Raw genomic sequence first — 16,226 nt, 5'->3', positions numbered from 1 at the left:
TGCTATGCTAGATAAGTGGATGGTTCGATACATAGATTTGAAGGAGAGACAACCTGTGACTGTTTTCATGCTAAACTTACTAGCGGTGTGTATCACTAAAACATGTCCCACTGAAAAACAACAACAAACTTCGTCGGGAGGAATATGTGCATCACTAAAATATGCTCTACTGAAAAACTATAAACTCCGCAGGGCTACAACATTAACCTTAGCTTCATAACTTCTAAATTCTAAATATATAAAAATTTAGAACATGCACCACAAACTACAGGCAACTGGAATGTTCTGTTAAAACGTGTTATGTATTAGATATTTTTGTTTATTTTATTTAATGTCCATTTGGAATAGCGTTGTGTAAATACTTTTGTTTGGGAAACAGGTTTGGAAACTCAGATGTCCGAGTTTTCCACGTGTCCTTAAACGCACCGTGCATTCGTGGGTCGTGGACTTTTGAGAGTGCGGAAAAACACTCAACAATCCGTGTGTGCGCGGAAGGTAATTCATGTGTGTTAGACGATCCACGCATGGGTAGGTAACAATGTGTACGTACTTTCTAAAGAACTGCATGCAAAAAAAATCGATTTTAAGCATTTGTAAAATGTGTTTTATGTGCAGTTTGTACAGGACGACACACAGAAATGGCTTTATACGTGCAGATTGCGCAGCACGCATTTGTGATCCTCATGACACACACACACACACACACACACACACACAAATCGCTTGTTACAGACAAAACGTTACACACGCATTTGTAACATTTTTGATAGTATTTTATCTCCATAGTTACTGTTAGAATTGTTATAGATATTGTAAAAAAAAACTTTAAACTCTTAAAGAGAGGACTATTATGAGAATGAAGAGTATGTGCAAATTCAAACTAGGTTTCTACCATTGTCATGTTGGAGTCTATGTAAAGGGCCACAACATGTATCTCACAGGAACTCTCCACATTTGGGATAATATGTTTACAATGTTTGATTTCTTTCCCAGAGTTAAATAAGAGCACTGTACTTTAAAGCTACAGTGTGTCTCTTAAGGTAGCACTAGCATAAAACTCCAAATCAACCCACTCTGCTCCACCCAGCGTTCCCTCTTCCTGTTCCACTACGACCTGCTACGCTCCACCACACTCTGCCCAACTGTTCAGATACTTTTACTTTGGGTACTTTAAGTATATTTTCTGCTAATACGTTTGTATTTTTACTTAAGTGACATTTTACTTTTATTTAATAAAATAATCTGAGTACTTCTTTCACTACTGCTAGCGTGACAAGTTAAAGCTCTCTTTCTCACTGCTGCACAGCTGGCCGGTCAAGGTGAAGTGGGTGTGAATGTCCTACTGCTGGTGTATAAAAGTATAATTGAACCTGTAACCAGATGTCAAAAAGGTCTGAGGGGAGAGGCTTTCCAAAGCAATCATTCAACAGCCAGTTTTGATGGAGTACAAATAGACTAATCACCTCTCGACTCAAGCTCCTCACTTAACAAGCTCTTCTCGTTTAACACTCACAAAGAAAGTATGCAAGTGTGTTGTCTGATTACATTTTACATGCTCTGGACAAACTCGAAGTGAATAAGGAAACCCTGTGTCTGTGCATCACTTGGCTGCTAAACATCAGTGCTGGGAACACAAGATAAGACTTTGTCATTTGTATGAACCTCAAGTTAGGCTCTACATTTAAATATCACAGTCGCTTTGGCCTAACAAAGACACTGAAAGGACCTGACAGTGTAGACTGGCTGCAGAATCACATCATCTCATTCCTCATGGCCTACATCACCATAATGAATGCTGCTGGCTAAAAAAGCCTTAGATTGCTGCCCACTCAGCTTTCAGACAGCAGCTAACCAGTTCATTACGCCTAACCTTGATAACTGACTCTAAAACACACTATATTATTACTATAAAAATGATGTTTATACATGAGTTGACAGTTGGAGTTTGTTTATTGAATTTTAAATCCTGTCAGCACTTAAAACCAGATGTTCCTGGTGCAGGGTAATCATACCATCATTTCATCAACACTGCAACAGATAGATCACATCTATCACACACAACCACATCTTTGTAAAACTCCTCCAACTTCCAGTTTCCCTGGAATCGGAGGCTTCACGTTTCAATGTTTGAGAGGGTGACACAGACACTGCCCCTGAATTATAACAACACTATCGTGCTAATCTACAGCATCCACCGGGGACAGGATGATGGGAGATTACACCGGCAGAGCACGCCTTTAGCCTGAACCTCCCCTGATCCACCCTCCCCCTTTGAGGATGGATGTGGTCGAAACCCACCAGCAGTATGTTTCAAAGCCACTGATGAAAGTGTACCAGTCGGTTTTTTTTTAATGTATAAATGAATGTAGCAGTTTTGGAGGCTTTGTATTGGCAGATTAAAGATGCTTCTTCAGTTCATAAACTACAGAACTTTGGCAGAAAGTTGTGAACTATTTCTGTTGAAAAAAAAAATTCCCTTCTGTTTGCACGCCAGGCGGTTCTCCAACTGAATAAGGAAACCCCATGTCACTGTGTCACTTGATTAAATTTCTGCCAAATATGTATCTGGTGGCACAAGATAAGCTGTGTCTGAGGCTGTGTGTGTTACTGAAGTCAAATTAAAGCCTACAGATGTGCTGGGTTAAGGCAACTGGAAACTGTCCATGCTGCACATATGTCAGCCAGAATTCAGTGAAGCTAAAACAGTGAAGCTCACTGTCCAGACAAAATATATTGCTTTGGTACAACAGTATCAGGAGAAAACAGCTTCATCCTTAACCATCTGCTGTATCACACTGTAAGGTAAGATTTAAATTATCTGTTATACATTTAAATTCCTTTGTTTACTAGTATAAATTAATTGTTTGATCTTTTAGGGAATATGCCTATTTAGATTCTACCACATAGTTAAATTTTAAAGATTGATACTACTCTCAAAGTGAGTAAATATGAAGTTACAGCTAGCATCCAATTAGCATAGCTTAACCCAAAACAGAGGGATCAGTTAGCCTGGCTCTGTCAGTTGACAAAATCTGCCTACTAGTACCTCTAAAACTCACAAATTAACATGTTATATCTTTTTGAGTTGCCAATAGAAACTGTAAAAGTGCCATCCTTAGATGGATTACATGTCAGACTTTCTTGGGTTTTAGCAGCTGAGCTGAGATTCCAGGGAGTTACTGCTCCTGGACAAGAAATAGCCTGGAACATACTATACCCTCCCATGACAAGGGAAAATAGTTGTTTTTAATGTCTGGTATTTGTGGGGGTTAAACGAGTGAGATACAACATGATAATTAGTGAGCGTTAGACATGCTTCAGAGTGTGGACAGAACCAGGCTAGCTATTTTCCTGGTTTCAAGTCTTTTTGCTAAGATAATCTGACTGTATATTTACCGTACAGGTATGAGAGTAATATCTACTCATTTAACTCTACATTAGAAAATACATATGTGTATAATTAGCAGCTGATACACAGCCAGCTTTTGTATTTTGTTTATTCTTTCCAGATATCACCCTGCACATTAGCCACTGTAATAAAAAAAAACAAAATTACAAACACTGTGTTATGTTATGCATCAGTAAGTGCTTTTTATCTAAGAATACAGGGTGTTGCATGTTGTACAGATTGTAAAACCCTTGGAGAAAAACTCTTGGCCATTTAAATAAACTTCACTATACTTTTTCTTAAACAAAATATGAACATGCTGTACGGTGCACCGGCTTGTTTGCAGCCAGTGAGCACGACAAACAGGAAAAGGAAATTAGTCAAGTAAAGATTTTCTTCTGAAGTGCGCACCTGCACAGAAATGGATTTGCTAAGATGAAACAATATGTGAACACCTGAGACCATATGAACTGCAGCTGGAACCTGTATGTCTAGTATATGCTCACAAAACATCCAGGGTAATAACCTGGAACTACAGAAGCATCTTCTAATAATAATAATCTTTTCTTTTTACAAATAATAATCAGAATTACACCCCAAGAGATTTTCAAGACTACCCTGTATGAGGACTCTGTCAGGGCAACACTGCTACAGTAGGTCCCTTTATTTAATCATAAACAATTCCCTTCCTCTAGTCATTTTCCATCTGTTACTGAGCTCCATGGCTGTTCTCCTGTCCTCTCTCTTCTCTGGGGTGAAAACAGTGCTGTTCTTTGTCACTTAATCCTTCTCATCTCTGATCCACTGGAGTGAGAAGGGAATGCATGCGAGAAGCCCGAGCTGCTCTTACAATAATACAAACAGACTGACAGGGAGCCACTGGGTGAGCAGAGTTGAAGGAGGAGGTACCGTTGGTGGTACAGAGGGAAACAAACGGACCAGTCAGAGGGTTTATAAACTCTGGAGGAGGTTGGGCTTAAAGCTTGTGCTGCTCTTTAACCTCACTGAGGGCAAGAGTCCCTGAGGCCTGACGAGCATGGAAGACAAACAAATAAAAAGTGACAGAAAGAGAAAAAAAGTGAGACAAATTATTTTATATGTTGGAGCACTGACCCTGATAGGCAAAGCATGCTACTTCCTGTCTTTGTAAATGTGTTACATGCTTAGAGGTGTTTTGTCTTTTTTAAAATAATCTAGGAACATAGTGTTTTAGGTTTGAACATTTTCATAATCTACTGCCAAGTGTAGAACAAATATAGCTTCTCCACTGGCCTTACTGAGAATCCCTGACATGAGAGTTAAAGAGTAACAGCTGGCCAAAGTTGCATGAATTGAAACAAGATTGTCCCAAAATGGTCACAGAAAGGCACAATAACCAAAATAGTCAACAGGACATAGCTCAAAATGCAAAACTATAGTTACTAAGCAGCTACATAAGCATGTTACTATCTGTCCTGTTTCTCCCCTGAGGGACTGTAGTCAAGCAAAGCTGGTAAAGATGGAGATGTTGCAACAGAACCAAGGACTATAACTCAGGAGTGACAAGAAAAGAAATTTACCCACAAATCACCAGGATGAAAACTGAAATACAAAACAAATATTGTGTTCTAATAATTACAACTTCAAATTGTTAAACTTAATTTACAAGATTTGCTTTAGTGCTCGGTCTGAAAGCTATGAATACTATTGCTGGAACAATTCCCAAATTTGGGAACACGCGTAATGTACAAAACAATACTTTTTTAACCCTTTACTCTCAGAAATTTACACACATTGTCAGTAAACCTTCTCCATAACTTTGGGCACCTCCTGACATTTTGTCTTGCACCTTGATGGTCTGGGTAACAATCAATAAATTGGTTTATGACCACATACTTGTAAAACTAAAGGGATTCCCATCAGCCTACTTTGTGTACTTTGTGTTTAGTGGTAATTAGCAAATGTTAGCATGCTAACACAACAAATAAAGAGGGTGAAGTAAGTAAAACTGATAAACGTCAGTGTTAGCATTGTAATTGTTAACATGTTCACTTCCTGGTGTTAGCACTTGCCAGCCTATTTAAACTTAACAAGACGTTAAACAGTTTAAATGTTGTCTAAACCCAGGAACATGTATAAGAACATCTAAAACTGGCAAAATTTTGACTTTGTTGTTGACTTTGTTCACAGTACTGTATGCCTTTGTCTGTGTGTGTGCTGTGTTTACATTAGTTTCTCTATGCAGAAATGTAAAACACTTAACTGTAAAACAACCATGCTCTTCTGTCACCAGCTGCCAAGAGGGCAACCTCATTGTTCTCACCTTTTTCATACTTCCATCTTGGCAAAGAAACACTGATCATTCCCCACTGACAAAATTACTCATACTGTCTTTTCACACGCTGTCACACATATAGACACAATCTACTACAGACAGGAAGACCCATGTACTACATAACACAGACATGTGCCTCTAGAGAAATTGCCTTTTCTTGAAAACTTTAATCTTATTGGTAGGCCACAAACAATGTTTGTAGTAATTATCCAAATGCATCTGTTTTCCCCCTGTACATCCACTCCCACTTAACTGGATTACAGCACAGAAAAGGACTCTATACAGAAACAGGAATACTGTGATTGGATTCATTTTAATCTTATGTGACAGTATCACTTGTACAACCGAGCAAATGGGAAACTAACTTAATATATTTCTTTAGGATCTGGAATTTGAATCCAAACCTGTGCATTTTGGAGCTCTATGTACAACACCAATATAAAGCAAACAAAACACCACTTTTATCACTGAAAATATGTAAATAGGGATGATCAGGTGGTCAAAGATTAAGTTAAAATCTCTGAAAAGTACAAGAGATTAAGAGAAATGGTTTCTGTGCCAGAGTGGCTTGTGCCATTTTAGTTAAATCTAACAAGCTAGTTGCTCAGGACACATTGTTCAAGGCTGACAAAGTACCAGTCAGTGTTCCAGTACAGACTAATTGTCCCCTGTTATGGCACCTATCTGCACAATGACAAGTTACACCTATAAAGATATTTTTTAACCTTTACTAATTCATGGTGGGTTCACTGAGAGGCCACTTCTCTTTTTTAGGGACGCCCTGTTCACATTCACACCTGCCACACCTACACCGGAGCAGTTAGGGTTAAGGGCACCACAGTGGCGTTAATGAGGGTGGGGCAAGCAATGCTTTGTCACCCGTCCCACCCAGATTTAATCTTGCCAATCCAGTGATTGAATGAGAGGCCTTCCGGTCAAAAGCTTGATTCTCTAACAACAGCAATTTCAATTTACCAAACTATGTGAATTTCATCTAATCTTAAAGTGCACATATGGATTGTATTTCTCACAATGTACAACACCTTTTTATTTTCTTAGAAGACTAATGTTTAGAGCAAACAGATTTTGTTATGCTTTTCCCACACAGCATGTTATTTTAGAATTGCATTTATTAGTCGATTTGTCTGTTGAAACACCATCAATCACCAGCTGTGTTAATAATCCAATAATTGTTTACTTCAGTTTTTATGCAGAAATTCAAAATACTTTGTTGTTATATGCTCTCAAATGTGAGAATTGGCTTCTTTTTTTGGGTTTTATATCATAACAACCTGAATATTTTTTTGGGGGGTTAGACAGTTGGTTGGACAAAACAAGACAACAGATGACACCTTCAGCTCTGGCGTTATTGTGACTGACACTGTCGCCCTGTTTTCAGAGGTTTTAATAACTAAATAGGCTGATTAATGAAGAAAATAATCAACAAATGGCTCAGTAATAAAAATAACAGTTCACTGCAGCTGTGTTCTTAAAGTGTGATTATGTTGCTACAAATATGCTTAAAGATAGTGGAACACAAACACTTAACTCCAGTGTTCAAATATACAATATTACAATGAGGCTGGTATCAGCGCCCTCTTGTGTTTCATTTTAGATATAGAAGCTTTTGCCCCACAGGGTTACAAAGGTCTTTCATTCCTAAAGCCTAAATTGTTAAACCAGTAGAGGTTTTCAGTCAACCAAATTTCATAATATGTGAAACAAAAACAAAAAAATAACACTTTTCGTCAATTTTTGGCAAATTTCTGAGAGACCTGACAAAGAAGCACAACCCAGTCAAATTAAATTTCATATTGAGTTATTAGATTATAACCCTGGTCTCTGTTTCAGATTTTATACTCAGTTAAAAGTCACTATGTTGGCTGATGGCCGGCACTCATCAATGGGCTTTAACCAAACCGACGTCGCTGTGGTCGAGTCCCTGCAGAGCTCATTGACTCTGGGAGGTCACAGCGTCACAGTGAGACAGTTCCACAGTCAACGTGCAATGGAAAAAACCGTTGGTCTTTATCTGGATAATTAAACGATGATGGTCAACTTGCTGGACAAACATAAAAAAAATAAAAATCTTCTGAACTCTCGGTGATACTGTAACTTTAAAAGAGAGTCCATAGATATTGTTTCATTGTTTGGATTCTGGGTCAGAAAACCAGTAAAATTATGACCTAAATCAAAAGCAATCAGAGTCAACGTTTGGTAAAGTCACTGAAATTTGGTGCTGCAGACACATTCCTGTCAATTCAGTATTGAGGTCTAATACAAGGCTGAATCCAAATGTCGCAAAGCTTAGATGGTTTAGTCTATGTTGACAATACGTCAGAGAAGTCCTGATTTAACTTCAAGGTCATTTTGCACACCACAGTTTAGAATATTTTAGAACCACAAGTTTTTAATGTTTTGAAAACTATTAGAATGTCTGTGCTAGGTTGCATTAGACTCGGTGTATATGTTCGATGAAGCAGCAGAGAGGATATGCTGTAAAAGCAGCTAGTCTTGATGCATGGTGTGTACTAATGCACTGTGACAGGTCAGCTCACTACTGTACACATCAGTTAATCATGTACTTTGTCTTCAGAGTGGCCATAGTGCTACAGCTGCAGCTCAGTCAGCGTGCTGCAGTGGTGGGAGCGGTACAGTGTGCAGCCTTTACTGCATCGTTCTCTGCTTCCTGTTCCCAGAATCATTTATTGCATTCAAGCACCTCTAACATGACAGTGACTGAGAAAACAGCTGCCATCAAAAAACTGTATGAGGCATCAAAGAAGAGACTCCCAACCACACAATGTGAGGAAGTGGGAGAGAGACGGGTTGACAGAGACAGGAGGCAAATGTGATGAGAGTTTAATCCACTTAGTTTATCTGTGAAGAAGAACGCAGCCGTCTAATGACACAGCTATGGCTCAGCCGCTGAAACAAAGACAAGTGAAGATAGTAAGCAATGCTGCAACTAAGGTCCAACTGAATGACAAGAGCCCATTACCACAGTCCAAATGCATGTTTCTTCATCTCTGCTTTTTAGCCCTTCATAAATTTTGTACAGTTTATTGAAAGTTCAACAAATTAGTTCCATATGCATGTTCATAACAAAAGGTTAGAAGAGAAGATTCATACCTGCAGGGGGTTCATTAGCGTAGCTTAGCATAGCATTAAGACTGAGCACAACAAAAGAACTGGCCTGCCTCAGTCAACAGCTGCAAACATTCTCCCACCAATACCTCTAATCCACATACAAACAAAAACGTAAAAATAACACATTGTGGTTGTATGAGGAGATACACGCAGGTGTCACACACAAAGTCATGTTTCCCTTTGGAAACCAAATGCATACATATCTTGCCCTCTCACATATAAGTTGATAGGATTTTTTTTTTTAATCAACCAGTGACAATAATATAGTGTAAAGATTAACTTAACTTTTTTGTCAATACATGAGTGGATCTTTCATTTCACCTACTTTTCTCATCAGTTTCACATGTGCAAATGATGCTAATTCAACTGCCACACAAAAGTCAACAGGCATAGGCTCTTCCACTATATTGACAATGAACCTGACACAGGTGGAAATCATAATAATGATGGCTCCAATTACTGCAGTGCTATGCAGCAGTTAGCTATGCTGTTAGTGTGACTGCCTGTATTCGACCATTCAGAATCTGTGCTGTGGAAGGCTCCATTCACCTTCAGCATATATATATAACACTACATTCACTCAACTACAAATAATAATATATTCACCAGGAGCTAAACCTCTCCTCTTGAAGTGCAAGAACACACAGTGGCAGCTCTTAGAGCCGACATCTTGTCAAACACAACCTGTGAGCTGATGCCATCTGTCAGTCACCTGTTTATGTACTCAGCCTGAGTCACTGTATTTGAAAACTGTGTGCATAAGACATAAACCCGTCAGCTGACACAGAGGTTCATTCAGGTGTTTACAGATGCTGACACCAACACCAGCCTGCTGCAGATTCGTCTGACATGTAAATGGATTACCTGAAGTGGTTCACATTCAGTAATATCACCCAGGCTGTGCTGTACTGCCAGGACCGTCTGGACACTTGCACCTCATATGATTGGATTGGACTGAATTGACCTATTTAATGTTAATCCAGACATTTAATTCTGCGCCTTAGAACGTCCTCTGGTTTGTACGTTAAACCAAACGTCTCATAAAATAAGGAGGAACAAAATGTGGACCTTCTTAGCGAATGTTTATCAAATAAAGGTGAAGACATCGACCTGCAAAACGCTTTGTTTCACTCACCTAAATGTTCTTATCTGGCGGAGGGGAGACTACAGTGACGCATGCAGGTGGATCCGATGACGACAGGCGGACATCCCCACTGACTTTTCCCTGTCTCTGTCGCGCATGTCCGTGCACAGTCCTGGTGCTGCTCTGCACGACCAGCTGCTGCTGAACTGAGCCGCTTCTATAGAACTGCACTTCATTTATTAAACAGGCTGTTTAAATCAAAAAAAAAAAAAAAACAGGCTTCAATTTTTCAATTACCTAAGACTTAGATTAGTTCTTAAATTATAATTTAAGTATTTATATTTAAGTTAACTATACTTTATCTCCTGTTAAAAGACTGGGTTGGTTTAAGATTACGTATCATAAATTACTCAAATGTAAAAGCATTTGTTATGCAGAATAACAGCTCCTATGAGTGTTACACTACAGTCTAGTTTATTATTCACTGAATCTTTGTGGTTAAGTAGAATTAAGCTGGTGTAGTAATGGTGGAGCTACTTTTCAGTTACCTAGAGGATACTGTTTGCTAAGTTAATCTGTGACAATGTAGCTAATAGACTGTATGTTTTTATGTTACACATAATCTGCAGATACAATAGGCTTTATAGGCTATAGATGATAAAACATGGGAATAACTACTTACTGTTCCTGCATAAAATCACACAAACATGCAAAAGCAGATGCTTTTTAAGATATCAACACATTGACATACCTGTCAATAAAGCTGACATTGTGAACGTGTTAGCAAAGAAAGGCTTATTTTCACATCCAGATATGGTGCAACATGATAATTCATTTGGTCTTATGTATGCAAGTCAGTTACTCATTCTCTTTTAGCTCTGGTTTTGGTCTCCACCTCCTGAGAAAAAGACAATGGCTGCTAAATGCTCCACAATATTCACCAGCTAGTTGCTAACTGTCTGCTGTTGCTCCTGAGCAGTGTAGCACACAGAAAACAAGGCTTTAGGAGCGGCACAGGGAACCACCAGTTTCAGGCTGTGAAACGAAAACAAGGAGCTGAAAGCAGCTCAGAGTCAACTGATTATGTGACCCATTTCACATTAATCATTGAATCCATTATTATAAAAATACTCATTATAGTTACTTTAAGTACTATATATGTAGGTTACCTAATTTCATTCCACCTCTGTGAATAAATAAGTAAAATTTAAATACTAGAAGTGTGAAAAAACATTTGGTTTGAATTGACTACATTTGTAAAGTTTTTTAAACCAGACCAGTCTCTGAACGGGACATCCCAGCACTCATTGTAACTGGTTTCCCATCAGGCACCTCCCTTCATAGGAGGGAGGTTGTTGCCATGACAACCCTACATTATGCAGCAGCCCATGAAAGACTCTTTTCAAACTAAAAAACAGGGGAAAAAAAAGACAGAAACAAGTTATTTACTTTTCCAATAATGTTTATGTGTGGAGAAAAGGTGGTATGAGGCTTATTGTCTGTGTGTGAATGGCAGGGGGTGGGATGGTATTTTAGAAAACTGTGTGTGTGTCTGTGTGTGTGTGCCACAGTCAAAGGGCACCTGCTTAGCATGCAGTGCACAATCACAGGGCAGATGCAGATTTCTGCTTGTTCCACCAATCTTTTAGTAAAAGCTTAAGAAGGACTACCACAATATAAACATAACATACAATTCTATATTCAAAGTGTTACTTAAGCAAAGGCACAGAAGTATTATCATCCAAATGTATTCAAAGTATGTTATGCAGAATGGTCCCTCATTGTGTTTCTATCACATTTTACTGATGCCGTTACTTTTAACTAGCATTTCAGTGTTGTGCCATGTTAGAAAACATCATAATATGTTATTGTAATGGAGTCGAATATATTCAAATACTATTCAAATATACTTTTGCTAAACTAAAATCATAGCACCAAGGAAACAGCATGTAAAAGGTCAGTATGTCCCATGCCTCCACTCATCTTCTATACCAGTCTAATTTTTAGGGGAATCAAGTGCAGAGACAAAAACCAGAATACGCAGACGAGAGTTTGACCATTTGTTTATAATTTCCTGTCACACTGATCAGAGCCGTCTGCACCTGCCGCAGTCATTAGCTCGGCAGAGCATGGTGGGATTAGCACAGAGCCTTGTGAATGGTTGCTGAATAATTGATGTTTGTCTCATTCGTGGTGAATGAAAGTTTGAATTGGTAATCATAGGGCATTTCTACAGTGAGACAATAACTGGGAAGTCTGTCCTGTTTGAATGTACAGCATCATCTACATCAAGTTACTGTGCCATAGCCTGGATATCTACTGAAATGAACATATGAGAATAGAGTTACTCCAAAAAAATGACAGAGACATATTTGCAGTAAAGTAAAACCTCTTGCAACAGCAATGATACCACTGCCTGTTTGTGGAATAACTCTCCTTTTACCTGATGCTGGGTGGCAGAAGCAGCCAGGATGACAGGAATCAACCTTTGACCTTTACTTAGAGGATGTGCTAATATAGGGGCTTTTAAATGTAATTATGACCCTTTTAAGTTTTCAGTAAAAGCACTAGTATTAAATAAATAATGTAGTATTATATTTTAAAACCCCATGTTGACTCTCAGCAGGATTTGAACAACTTGAACGTAGTTATGATATAGTGCTTTCAATTTTGATGCAGTATAGTAATAATAATAAAAATACATCTTATAAAGCACCTTTTAAAAATAAGTTGAGTAGGAAAATCCATCCATCCTTTGAATTGTTCTAAAAACCTTTTTTTTTTACTTTAATGGCAGCCACGATCATTTATGGACTGACTCAATAATAATATGCGAAATGGTAAAGGGACTGCATTTATATAGCGCGTTTCTATCTTACTGGACAAAGCACTTTACAGATTCACCCATTCACACACAGTGATGCCAGCGGAGCTGCCATGCAAGACACTGGCCCGGCCACCTGGAGCTAATAGGAAAGGCAAGCAGATTTTATAAAACTGGTGCCTCACCACATGTCTGGTGCAGTCAATGTTCTTGTCGCTTGGCATCTGTGAGGTCAGTTCAGGGGCTTGATGTTCACCATGCGTTCATGTCATGCAGACCTGAAGGCAGAAGAACGAAGTGGATGTCAGGCATCTCTTGCATCAGCACTCGACCATACTTGAATCCTGAGCTTACTGCACAGCATTTTAACAATTATTTTTTTGCTGTAGTGTTTTACTGACATCTGGACATTTGTTTAGAAACAGGCAGTTGTATTTAGCCTGGCTGCTAATCCCAGTGTTCCTCTCACTCTCACTGATAATCCCTGTGGCTGAATGAGTCAAATGGAATCCTGGCATGTTGATAATGGGCTGTAGCACAAGCATTTATGTGCATACACTGTGTTAAAGGTCAGAGTGATGCAGTGAGAAGACACTGTGACAGGGAGTAAGGTCATCATCAGGACACAAGTCTGTATAAAGTGTCCCCTGAAACTAAACAGCAAACTATCTCTGAACTCAAATGCACTCATGATTACATTATAAAGAAGAATTCAGTGCTTGAGGATTTAAAAGGCAACCAAAAATGTGTGTTTTTTTTATTTCTAACCACTGAAAATGGTTTAAACTGTAAAACAGACTTATGACTCACTCTTTCTAGGGATCGTGTTGCTGAGACCTCCTTCCTCCTCCCCGGAGCGCTGCCGTTGTTTCTAATCCCAGTCATCTGCTTCATGATGTCGAGCAGGAGAACATCCTTCAGCGGTTTATTTTACCCACCACAAACAAGACGATATGGATGCTTTGCTCACTAAATGCATGGGTGGTACTGTATATAACAATGAGAAGACCTGCAGCAGTATCAGAATGAACGATCCCGTCTTCAGGTGTTGGCTGGAGGATAAGGAGGGATTGGGAGGAACATAATCCCTCACACATGATCTTTGGTCTAAAGCTAAACATGCCAAGTCACAAGCCATTACACATCGCATACCATGCAGTACATATAGCAGGACTTTGTCTTTGGTAGTAGCCAAAACTGCTCAATGCTTCTGGGATAAGACTATACTGTATGTAGACCATCATACTGTGTGGTGTCTTTCTCCACCTCATCTGGTGACAATTTAGTCCTAATACTCACATCTGAATGTATTTGGCATCTTCAATGAAAGACAAGAAGAAAACTATTGCTGTTGACATTCTGTGACTTTTTTTCTTCTGGTCCAGTACAACATTAGCTCTGCTCCTGGACAAACCAACACTGCTTCAGCACCTCAGCTCAGGAACAGGTTTATGTGACATTTATATCAGCGTTTGTATGACGCTATTACTCTCTCTTACACAAGAATCTAGAAAAAAATGCCCCTGACATTTATAAATGAAATCCCAAAGTATTGTTGACAATATAAAACACTGAAAGGCTACCCTGCAATACTATGAAGATATTGCTATGTCTTCATGTCCATATGTTCATCAGGATTCAACAGGATCCTAAAGGCTGAATTATCAAAAAGCATTATTAATGGTACAAGGGCTTATTTGCATTTTCAAAGACACACTTTGGGTTTGTGGGTTTCAGTGTAATTAGTTTAATACTATCAGATACTTCATTGTTATTGGGGGTGTAAAAGTAGATTTCAACCTTAGATACTGCTAATAATTCTAACTGGATTCATTCTAATGTCTCATTTCGCTGCTACATTTTGGTTCTATAAGATTTTTAAGTCAGTCATGTGGCTCGTTCTGTTGCCAGTGTTTCGAGTAAAGAAGCTGAACCTTACTGCATCTCGAATTTTGAATACTTTTGCTTTTAATATATATATATGACCTAAGTAAAAGTGTTATAACTGAAAAAAGTAAGGCAACAGGTGCAGTGATTTTGTTACTGACTGATAAACCAAGATACTCTGCTGCCATCTAGTGGCTCAAATGTAGATGTGGGAGAAATTTGAAAAAGTATTTTTTATTAATTGATTGATTTGAGCCTTTCTTAAAATGTTTTATAAAATATTTATTGAAAAAGTCTGACTCCTTCTATATGTCAAACTCAAGCCACTTGTATAGTTGTCAATATTTAAATGAGAAATCTTTACATGGTCAGCAGAATCCATATGGAGAGACACCAAGAAGTAGTGTTGAGTTTACACAGCAATATTTGATTTTAATTTTTTTTTTATGTCATCACCATAATATAAATTGCAACAGAGTTAGCATTTGCAGCCCTGTGGCCAAGTGATCAGATGATGAGTTACTTAGTGTAGTGATCGGTCTGTTTTCACCATGAGACTTCAAACTGCATGAGACCAAGCAGAGCACTGAAGCACCAATTTGCCTCAGGTGTGAAAACTACATCTGACAAGTCAAGATTCTCATCACACCAGAGTAAAAAAAACAAAAAACCAATAAACAAAAACAAAAAAATCCCACCAGTCATTCCTTTCCAATGAAGTACTGCTATAGAACCAGCAGTTGTGCAGGTAAATGAGATTCACTCTAACCAAATAGAGCCACATAATGTGAATAAGTTTGGTTGAATGACATGAAACAACATTTTAGTGTGATAAATGTCTGTGTATGGCACCGACCTTTTGGTTTACAGGGCGTCCTCAGTATTGGTAATTGATGTTTGGACTGTTACTACGGTAACCGTCCTGTAACAAAAAAGTTGTGGTAAAACAAGGGCAAGTATTCAAATTCCACAGCTGCTCCCCCGCTGCAGGCCAGTGAGATGTAATGTAAAGGGCACCCATTGTAATGCTGTTAAAAAGACAGCAGCAGGGGGCATTGTGGGATACACAAAGGAGAAGGCTCAGGTCTGACAGAGTGCAGGAGACAGGGACTAGTAAGGGGGATTTGCAGAAAACTGTGTGTGTACTTCTTTAAAGTTGTTCTAAGGTTTACAAGTTATGAACTGTTAAAAGGAAGAGAGACTCGAAAAGATCCAACAATGATACATTTTCATACTTGATGTACAATACAGGTGCAGCTCAATAAATTAGAATATCATGGAAAAGTCCATTTATTTCGGTAATTCAACTCAAATAATGAAACTCACGTATTATATACATTCAGTCCACACAGACTGAAGTAGTTTAAGCCGTTGGGTCTTTTAATTGTGATGATTTTGGCCCACATTTAACAAAAACCCACCAATTCACTATCTCAATAAATTAGAATATGGTGACATGCCACTCAGCTAGTCAACTCAAAACACCTGCAAAGGTGTCCTGAGCCTTCAAAATGGTCACTCAGTTTGGTTCACTAGGCTACACAATCATGGGGAAGACTGCTGATCTGACAGTTGTCCA

The sequence above is a fragment of the Monopterus albus genome, unplaced genomic scaffold (assembly GCF_001952655.1).
Source record: "Monopterus albus unplaced genomic scaffold, M_albus_1.0 scaffold144.1, whole genome shotgun sequence".
Taxonomy (NCBI): domain Eukaryota; kingdom Metazoa; phylum Chordata; class Actinopteri; order Synbranchiformes; family Synbranchidae; genus Monopterus; species Monopterus albus.
Note: the sequence above shows the minus strand (reverse complement) of the source record.